Source organism: Triticum dicoccoides, chromosome 5A (assembly GCF_002162155.2).
Source record: "Triticum dicoccoides isolate Atlit2015 ecotype Zavitan chromosome 5A, WEW_v2.0, whole genome shotgun sequence".
NCBI lineage: Eukaryota > Viridiplantae > Streptophyta > Magnoliopsida > Poales > Poaceae > Triticum > Triticum dicoccoides.
The window spans coordinates 83,157,764-83,167,913 of record NC_041388.1 but is presented as its reverse complement, the minus strand read 5'-3'; positions in this window follow the sequence as shown (position 1 = coordinate 83,167,913).

The window sequence follows — 10,150 nt, the reverse complement described above, 5'->3', positions numbered from 1 at the left end:
CCCGCGCGTGCCTCTGGCCGCGCCCGGCTACGCCCGCCACGGCTCCCGCCCCGCTCCGTTCTTGCCGTGCCCGTGGCCGCCGGCGCCGTGCTATAGCACCCGCACAGGCAAAGCCCGTAACCCGCAGCGCCCCGGCGCCTGTTAACGTGTGCCCGTGCCCGCTAGCGCCCTGGGCCTATGATAGAGGGGACCCGCCCATAGTAAATTAAAAATAATAAAATTAAAATTAATTTAAAAATATTTAGAATAATTAATTAATTAAAGAATTAATTAAGTTAATTAATCATGATTAGATTAATCTATTCACTAATTAACCTAATTAACTATTAGTTATTTAAACAGTGTATGACAGTAGGACCCATATGTCAGTTTGACTTAGTCAACTGACTGTTTGACTGCTGACGTCATGCTGACGTCAGCAAACACTATTCTGGATAATGTTGAATTAAAATAATTAAATAAATCGTAAAACTGATTTAAATCTTTTAAAATTTATATAAAATAAACCGTAGCTCGGATGGAAAAACTTTGTACATGAAAGTTGCTCAGAACGACGAGAAAAATCCGGATACACAACCCGTTCGTCCGCCACACATCCCTAGCATAGCGAACACGCAACTTTCCCCCTCCGGTTCATCCGTCCGAAAACACGAAACACCGGGAATCCATTCCCGGTTGAATTCCCCCTTTACCTATATCGTGTAGCCTTACGTTAGGTCACACCCGGCACAACATATTGCCACATTATGCTTTGTGATGCTATGTTTGCTTTATATTGATTGTTTCTTCCCCCTCTTCTCTCCGGTAGACCCCAAGACTGATGTTGCCCCTGTGATCGACTACGTCTACGACACTTCTTCCGTTTCAGCAGAGTTTCCAGGCAAGCAAACCATCCTTGAGCATTCCGATATCGCCCATTTCTTTCCCTCTCATGCTTGCATTAGGACTGCTACTGCTTTTTGTATGATCCTACTCTGATGCATAGCCTGTTTTTGTTACCTGCTTATTGTTACCTTACCTGCTTATCCTAAACTACTTAGTATAGGTTGGTTAGTGGTCCATCAGTGACCCCCACCTTAGCCTAGTTGCCCCGCTTTATGTTTGATGACTCGATCAACGTAATAGACGTCCAGGCCCTGACACATCACATCACGCCCCTTTTGTTGCTCGACTCTGCAGAGTTACCATCAAGTGCCGAGGGTGGAACCTCATACATCACACCTGATGAGATCTCTGAAGTGTAGCTACCAGGTCGTGGTCATCGAGGGTGATTTCCTCCTTAACCACTTCCAATACGGCTCTGTCGTGTAACCCCTCAAGTGTGAACCTCGAGGGTGGATCCTCTTACGTTCACCTTGATGATTACATCGAGTGGAATTCACCGGGGGGGGGGATTCCTTGGGTTTTCCCCTTGGTGTTAGACACATGGTTACTATGGTTACTATGACTTTACACTGAACCATGTTACTAAAGATGGGTCGGCCCTGAGAGGTACCCGTGCGAGATTATTTGCGAGTGATGTGGAGACAGGTTGACCTGGAGGGTGACAGCGAGATAATTACAAGGCGTGGCCGGGCATTCCTAGCCCTTGCCGCAAGTCCTCGAGACGGGGCAACGGGGTCACATCTTTCGTGAGTCTCTGCTTGTAACCGTGCGTTCCTAATCCACTATGATTTGTGTTGGGGATATAGTTACTGGAGATAAACCATCTAGGCATGGCCGGATTAGCTCCATGAAGATTTAAGCTCATGAAGATGGCAAGATACTGGCGCTTTAAGAAGGCCCAAGGCCCAAAGACGGATTAAAGCCTGTAGTTGTGAACCGACTTTATCATGTAAACTTGTATTGTAAGTTAGAGGAATAGAGACCAAGCCGGACACCTCTATGATCCGGCCTCGGGACTCTATAAACCGGCGGGCATCAATCTGTGTATATAAAGGGACGACCCAGCCACGGTTTGAGGACAGGAAACAACAACTCGAGGGCCAGTCAAAGTGGATTCGCTCCCTGGTCATCGAAACCCTAGCAATACCAATCACAACTAGACGTAGGCTTTTACCTTCATCGAAGGGGCCGAACTAGTATAAACTCCCCGTGTCCCCTTGTCCGGTTTAACCCCTTTAAGCTAACCCGTTGCGATGGCTCCACGACTAAGTCCTTTCACAAGGACATCTGTCGTGACAAACCCACGACAGTTGGTGCCCACCATGGGGCTATCGCACGACGGTTTCGAGTTCTTAAAGGGCAGCTTTAATGGACTCAAGGGATACGCTGTGGGCCGGAAGACGAAGAGTCGTCACAGCAAGATCTACATCGACAACACAGGATGGGGCCCCGAGGCCGATTCAATCGAATACGGGTACCGGGCCCCCTTTGGTGGGATTCACGTCTTCATCAGAAGATTCGCGAACCGGGCCCTGAGCCGGACACCTGCACCGACATCATCGAGACGGCTCAGCGTGCAAGCCCTTCCCCGGTTCAGCCCATGGCAAAGCATGTTTTCGTAGGTGTCATCCATGGATCAGAGTATGAGGATGGACCGGCATCCTATGGAGAAACCGTTGTCTGCTCTGACGACGAGTCTTCTGGAGAAACTGAATCGCTCTATCAACTGCAGGATGGCCAGATTAGTGGAGGTTCCGAGGGCAACAGTATTCTGGACTCCCCTGATCTGCCAAACCGGGCCGCTATCTTCATGGCCGGTACACAATCAGCGCCCCACTCATCAACCGCCGCAGCAATGCTCTCTGGTTCAGCAACAGCCACACCGGTGGGGGCAGGGAGCTCTGCGCTGCCTCCGGCTCAAGTTCTATCTGACTTGTTCGACGCTTTGGCAACATTGATGGCCGCGGAAATGGACGCAGCAGCCCGAGATCAGCACAATGCGGAGATCGTAAAGGTGAAAGATCAGATAACTCAGGCTAAAGAGGACCTAGCGGCAGAGAACGCTAGGATGGCTACAAAACGGGCCGAGTTGGAAGCTCAGGCCTACCGGCTTAGGCTGGATTAGAATGCTTCAGAGGAAGTCATGAGAAGAAGATACCAATCGCATCTCCTGCTGAGTTGTGAGCCAAGAAATCTCTTCAATACGCCAGGAGCAGGAACTAGTAACCAGCCAATATTAAACCGGACGGAGGCGCCGGGGACAGGAGCATCGGTTCACCCGCGCATGATGGACCCGCCCCGTCAGAACAACGTTGTGCCACAGTATGTTCCAACACCCCCCGGGCATTACTCCAACCCGTTGGACAACATTGTGGCCGCCGCTTCGCGGTTGGCAGCCCTCCCAACCGACGGCGAATCACCAGTTGCGGTTGAGGCACGACGGGCATCTCCTTCAAACATCTCTAAACCAACAGCAGGCATATTCGCACAGTCGTGAGAGGATTCATTCCACCCCCCCCCCGTCCAAGCCGGAGCTACAGCAGGCACGTTGAGGATGAACCGGCCGTGTCAAGCAGTGCACATCGCTGTAACTCGCCGCGAGGGCACAACCCGGCAGGGGGAGGTGCTAATGCGCAGGATGTGGTGGATCATGGTCGCGCACGTCGAGAGGTCGAGTTAGCAGCTCTGCACAGAGCCCGTCAACCCACACCGGTTCACCCTACCGCTTCAGTAGAGCCAGGTGTGGTATTCAGTTCCTTAGGGGTGCCGTGTCTCACCCCCGCTTTGCGTAATGTGCGACTGCCCAAGGATTTCAAAGGACCTCGTAAGGTACCCAATTACACCGCCGATCTGCAACCAGAGGCATGGGTTGAAAGTTACGAGATGGCAATGGAGATGTTAGATGTGGATGAAGCGGTATGTGCTAAATACTTCACCATGATGTTGGAAGGAACAGCTCGTACTTGGCTGAAGAGCTTACCAACTAACTCTGTTGGATCATGGGCCGAATTGAAGCACCGGTTTATCCAGAACTTCAAAGATACTTGTAAGCAGCCCATGTCAATTGTGGATCTGGCCGCTTGTGTCCAAGAGGATGGAGAGTCCATGACCCATTGGGTAAAGCGGGTCTCAGCTATTTTGCATTCAGCGGATCGTATCAATGCAGATACCGCAGTGCTAACGTTGGAGGACAATTGCCATTTTCTGCCGCTCAAACAGAAGTTAGGAAGGCTCAAACGTCACTGCAATGATATGTCAATGCTTATGGCCTCTTTGGTTAAATACGCCGATTCAGATAATACCAAAGACCCTAACTCAGAGGAGGACAAACCGGGGAAAGGAAAAAGAACGGCAACACCAAGGGTCAGCAGCATAATTCGGCAGGCCATGGGAACAATGGTAAGTGCAAGGCCGACAACAATTTGGACTTTGTGGCTAACACCAATGCTCAGGAGAATGGTCAGCGCCGTAAGGGCAAGCAGCCCCAGAGGGGCGGAGGTTCAGGCCCCAATTTGGAGCGCATGTTAAATCAGCCATGTCCAAAGCATGGATCAAAGGAGAAGCCGGCATCGCATCTTTGGAAGGATTGTTATATCATGCGAGATTTCAAGAACTCCAATATGCTTCAGTATGATAATGGCCCGCCCGGCGGTTCAAGAGGTGGTTTCCACGGGCCGGGTTACAAAGGCGGCAGCTCCGATTCAGGATTTCCGGGCAATCAAACCGGACACGGCAATCAAGGGAACCAAGGCAACCAGGGAGGTTACAACCATCAGGGGAACCAGCAGCAGCAGTCGGGTTATTAGAGCAATCCTAAGCAGTTAAATATTGGGCAATATCATGTCTTTACCACTAGCTTGTGTAAGCGTGATCAGAAGCTTCACAAGAGGGCAGTGAACTCTGTTGAACCGGCGGTGCCGCAGTATTTGCGCTGGTCTGAGCAATCCATTTTATGGAGTAGAGAGGATCACCCGCCCTGGGTTGACAATCTGGGTCATCTGGCCTTAGTGGTGGCCCCTCAAGTTGGGGGATATAAGTTCACTAAGGTACTCATGGATGGGGGAAGTAGTATCCACATTCTATATTATGATACCTTCCGTCATATGGGGTTGACAGATAAGAATCTTAAACCGTCAAACACCATTTTTCATGGTGTGGTGCCTGGTAAGTCTGCATATCCAGTGGGAAAGATAGCCTTAGAGGTGGCTTTTGGAGATGATCATGATTCAAGATTAGAACATTGACTTTTAAGGTGGTGAAAATCAAAAGTTTGTATCACGCTTTGTTTGGGCGGCCGGCTTATGCTAAGTTCATGGCGAGGTCGTGTTATGTTTATCTACAGCTTAAGATGCCAGGTCATAAGGGGACCATCACAGAACACAGGAGCAGGAAGATCGCTTTGGAATGTGAGGAAGGTGATGTGGCTTATGCTGAGTCGGTTTGTGCCATGGAGGAGCTGAAGTTTTATAAGGACCAAGTTGATCCGGTAGATATGACTTCTTTGAAAAAGCCAATTACGGAACATGATCCGGTGTTGAAATTTAAATCGGTCACAGATACTAAGATGGTTGATTTTGTTCCTGGCGATTCATCCAAGCAGTTCAGCATCAGTGCTAACCTGGATCCCAAATAGGAAAGCACGCTCATCGAGTTCATCCGTGAGAACTGGGACATCTTTGCATGGAAACCTTCTGACATGCCAGGTGTACCGACGGAACTCGCTGAGCACACACTTAACATTGATCCTAAGTTTAAACTGGTCAGGCAGTTTCTCCGCCGCTTCAATGAAGAAAGGCGCAAGGCCATTGGTGAAGAGGTAGCTCGGTTGTTGGCCGCAGGGTTTATCGTGGAGGTCTTTCACCCAGAGTGGTTGGCTAATCCGGTGCTGGTTCTTAAGAAAAATGGCACTTGGTGTATGTGTGTAGATTGCACAGACTTGAACAAGGCTTGCCCTGCAGATCCCTTTGCCCTCCCTCGTATTGATCAGATTATTGATGCTACGGCGGGTTGTGACCGTTTGTGTTTTCTGGACGCTTATTCCGGTTATCATCAGATCAAAATGGCAGTTAAGGACCAGGAGAAGATGGCTTTTATAACTCCTTTTGGAGCCTTCTGCTATGTCTCTATGCCTTTTGGGCTCAAGAGTGCCCAGGCGACTTATCAACGCTGTGTTCAGAATTGTCTTCATAAGCAGATTGGGCGCAATGTTCATGCGTATGTAGATGATATTGTGGTAAAGTCCAGGAAGGAGGAAACATTGATAGATGATTTGAGAGAAACCTTTGACAACCTCCGGGTTTACAAGATGATGCTCAATCCGGAAAAGTGTGTCTTTGGTGTCCCGGCAGTCAAACTCTTGGGTTTTCTGGTGTCAAACAGAGGCATTGAGGCTAATCCATAAAAGATCTCAGCAATTACATCTTTGGCTAAACCGGCGTGTATCAATGACGTTCAACGTTTGGTCGGCCGGATTGCGGCTTTGAGCCGGTTTATAGTCGTCTTGGGGAGAAGGCTATCCCTCTATATCAGATGCTAAAGAAAACAGATGATTTTGTCTGGAGTGAGGTGGCTGATAAAGCATTTGAGGATCTGAAGAGGCAGTTAGCTGAACCGCCTGTGCTTGCAGCCCCGATCCATAAAGAGCCGTTATTGCTGTATGTGGATGCTAATGCCCGAGCTGTTAGCGTGGCTATTGTGGTGGAGCGCTAGGAAGCTGGAAAGGAATATCCGGTTCAACGGCCGGATTATTATATCAGTGAGGTGCTCATTGAATCAAAGCAGAGGTATCCACATTGGCAGAAACTGGTGTATGGAGTGTTTATGGCAAGCCGGAAGCTCAAACATTATTTTCAGGGTCATCCTATCACAGTGGTCAGTTCAGCCCCTCTGGGAGATATCATTCAAAATAGAGAAGCAACTGGCCGGATTGCTAAGTGGGCTATTGAGCTTGGACCTCACGGGCTCAAATACACACCTCACACAACAATTAAATCCCAAGTGCTTGTGGATTTCATCAATGATTGGACAGAGTTCCAGGCACCAGAGGAAAAGCCAGATAACACGTATTGGACTATTCATTTTGATGGATCCAGACAGTTGGAGGGCTCGAGGGCTGGAATCGTACTAACTTCCCCACGAGGTGACAAGTTTTTTTATGTCCTCCGTTTAATGTTCCCTTGTACTAACAATGCAGCTGAGTATGAGGCCTTACTCCACGGTCTTCGGATGGCTAAGGAGATGAACTTAAGCCGGGTTAAGTGCTTTGGGGATTCAGATCTGGTGGCTCAACAGGTGTCTGACACTTGGGATTCTAAAGACCCACTCATGGCTGCATATCGACGGGAGGTGGACACAGTGGCTGGGCACTTCAAGGGTTATCAGGTGGACCATATAGATCGACGAAAGAACAAAGCGGCGGATGCTTTAAGCCGCCTTGGTTCTCAGCGTAAACCGGTCCCACCAAATGTCTTTCTTGACGTGCTGCATAATCCGTCGATCAAGGTACCAACACAGGAAGAGTTGGCTATTCCTGATCCGGAGGCTCAATTGGTGGCAGCTTTGCATGTCATACTGGATTGGACAATCCCATACCTGGCTTACATGAACCGGGGAGAGTTACCGGAGGATGAAACCTCGGCCGGCAGATAATCTGGCGTTCTAAGTTGATGACCATACTCAACGGAGAGTTACATCGTTACAGCCTCTCAGGGGCAATTCAGTGATGTGTCTCTCCTCAAGAGGGTTGTGAGATTTTGCGAGAAATCCATGAAGGGGATTGTGGCCACCACGCCGGTTCAAAGTCTTTGGTAGCTAAAGCTTTTCGCCATGGTTTTTATTGGTTAATAGCTCACGCTAATGCGGAGGATTTAGTCAAAAGATGTGACGGTTGTCAAAAATTTGCAAGCCGTGCTCATATTCTGGCTCAGGAGTTGAGGATGATTCCAATAACTTGGCCGTTTGCGACTTGGGGGCTTGATATGGTTGGACCCTTTAAGCGATCCAAGGACAAAAAGACCCACTTGTTAGTGGCAGTTGACAAATTCACCAAATGGGTGGAAGCAGAGCCAGTTAGTAAGTGTGATGCGGCCACAGCGGTTCAGTTCATCAAAAAGGTGATATTCCGGTTTGGCTTTCGATACAGTATTATAACTGATAATGGTACTAATCTGTCAACGGGAGAGATGGAGGAATTTTGCCAACGTGAGCACATCCGGCTTGATATAGCATCGGTGGCTCACCCCCAATCTAATGGTCAACCGGAGAGGGAAAATCAAGAATTTTGCGAGGTATTAAACCCCGGCTTATGGTTCCTTTAAAACGGACACCGGGTTGTTGGGTTAGGAGTTACCTTCTATGTTATGGAGCATCAACACCACACCCAACAGATCTACGGGTTACACACCTTTTTTCCATGGTTTATGGAGCGGAGGCAGTTCTTCCTAGTGACATCCATCATGACTCACCCCATGTGCCAGCTTATGTTGAAGCTGATAATGAGAAGGCACATCAGGATTCCCTGGACCTGTTAGATGAGGAGCGTGATCTTGCAGCAGCATGTTCGGCGATTTATCAACAAGACCTCTGACATTATCACAGCCGCCGGGTTAAGACCAGAACTTTTCAAGAGGGCCATCTGGTGCTCCGGCTCATCCAGGATCAGACTGATATGCACAAATTATCCCCACCTTGGGAAGGACCTTTTGTGGTCAGCAAGAATTTGCACAACGGGTCATACTACCTCATTGATGTTCGAGAGCACAAAGACTGACGTAAATTGGAGGAGGAGACCAAGCAGCCGTGGAATATAGCCCTTCTTCGGCCTTACTATACTTGAGCCACAGGCTCTTCATATGTACATATTTATGACAATGTATATATTATATAATAAACCGGAGCCTCGAAAAAAGCGGGGTCTCTGTTCTTTTTACATCATGTGTGTGCTTACAAGAGTTTCTACTGACAAAGCGTAGTTTTGTTAAACCGGTCTCTGCAGCCTCACGGATATAAAGAAAATCACTAGGGGGCTTGGTCATATCTGAACCATAGCTACACCTCTTGATCGGTTTGAAACCACAAAGGGATATCACTAGGGGGCTTGGTCATATCTGAACCATAGCTACACCTCTTGATCGGTTTGAAACCACAAAGGGATATCACTAGGGGGCTTGGTTGTTGTCACACCATAGCTACACCTCTTGATCGGTTTAACACCACAAAGGGATATCACTAGGGGGCTTGGTTGTTATCACACCATAGCTATACCTCTTGATAGGCGTTAAGCCAAAAGGAAATTATGTGGAGCCAAAGAGGGACTGTTGCATTAAGCACAGCTCAAACATAGGTAACCACCGAGCACAACTCACATGTTACCTGGGGGCTTTTTGCTTCTAAAAGAACAATGAGTTTTGAACCCTTGTAATAGGCTATCAAGCTAGGCTTGGAAGCCAGGTGTATTCACCTAAAACCCCGGGTTATCCCGCCTCTTTAAGTAAGTCACTCCGTCCAGGTAAACCTGGTATGACCCATCGAACGTTTGACAAGTCAATCCCAGGGACCCTGAACTTGTCAAAGTTAAATCGGTTATTGGTTAAAGATTGAGGTCCATCTTAAAAAGGCTTTGCAGAATGGTTTAACTCAGTGGCCTGGCAGCCCATGAAAAGCCTTGCATACTTCTTTTGTATTTGTTGTTTTAACATCTTTTGATAAGGGATTTATAAACATTTTTTCAGACAAACCGGTCTTCATTACAAACCGGCATGACTCTCAGTGCTTTGTTGTTACTACATGATCAGATTCTAAACTCGTAGCGAATTTCTCCGGACTGGTCTTGACTAGATGTCACCAAACGTATACGGACAAATCAACAGCTTTTTAGCCTAGTATGATTTCTAGATGAACCGGCAAGAGGGCCAGGAGTTATTAACACTCCGGATTAATGTTTTTTCCTCTGCCATACAAGCAGTTGGTCAGCCAACGAGGTATATCACAAGTATTACTTATTTTATCGGATTACTACAAACTTTGGTTATCCATCCAAGTTGTGTATGGCTTTTGGGCATCATAACCCGTCTAGTGGTAAACCACTATGATGCTTTTTAGTTTTCATATGCAGGAAACATAAAGGATTATGCATACATGAATTCCAAAAGTGCAGAAAGTTCTGACAATGTCAAAGCACCACAAAACATGCTTGATGGCATGACAGATAAAGTGGTTTTTTGCTATCCTATTACAAGAAGCTTCAAAACGGCTCCAACTGAATAAT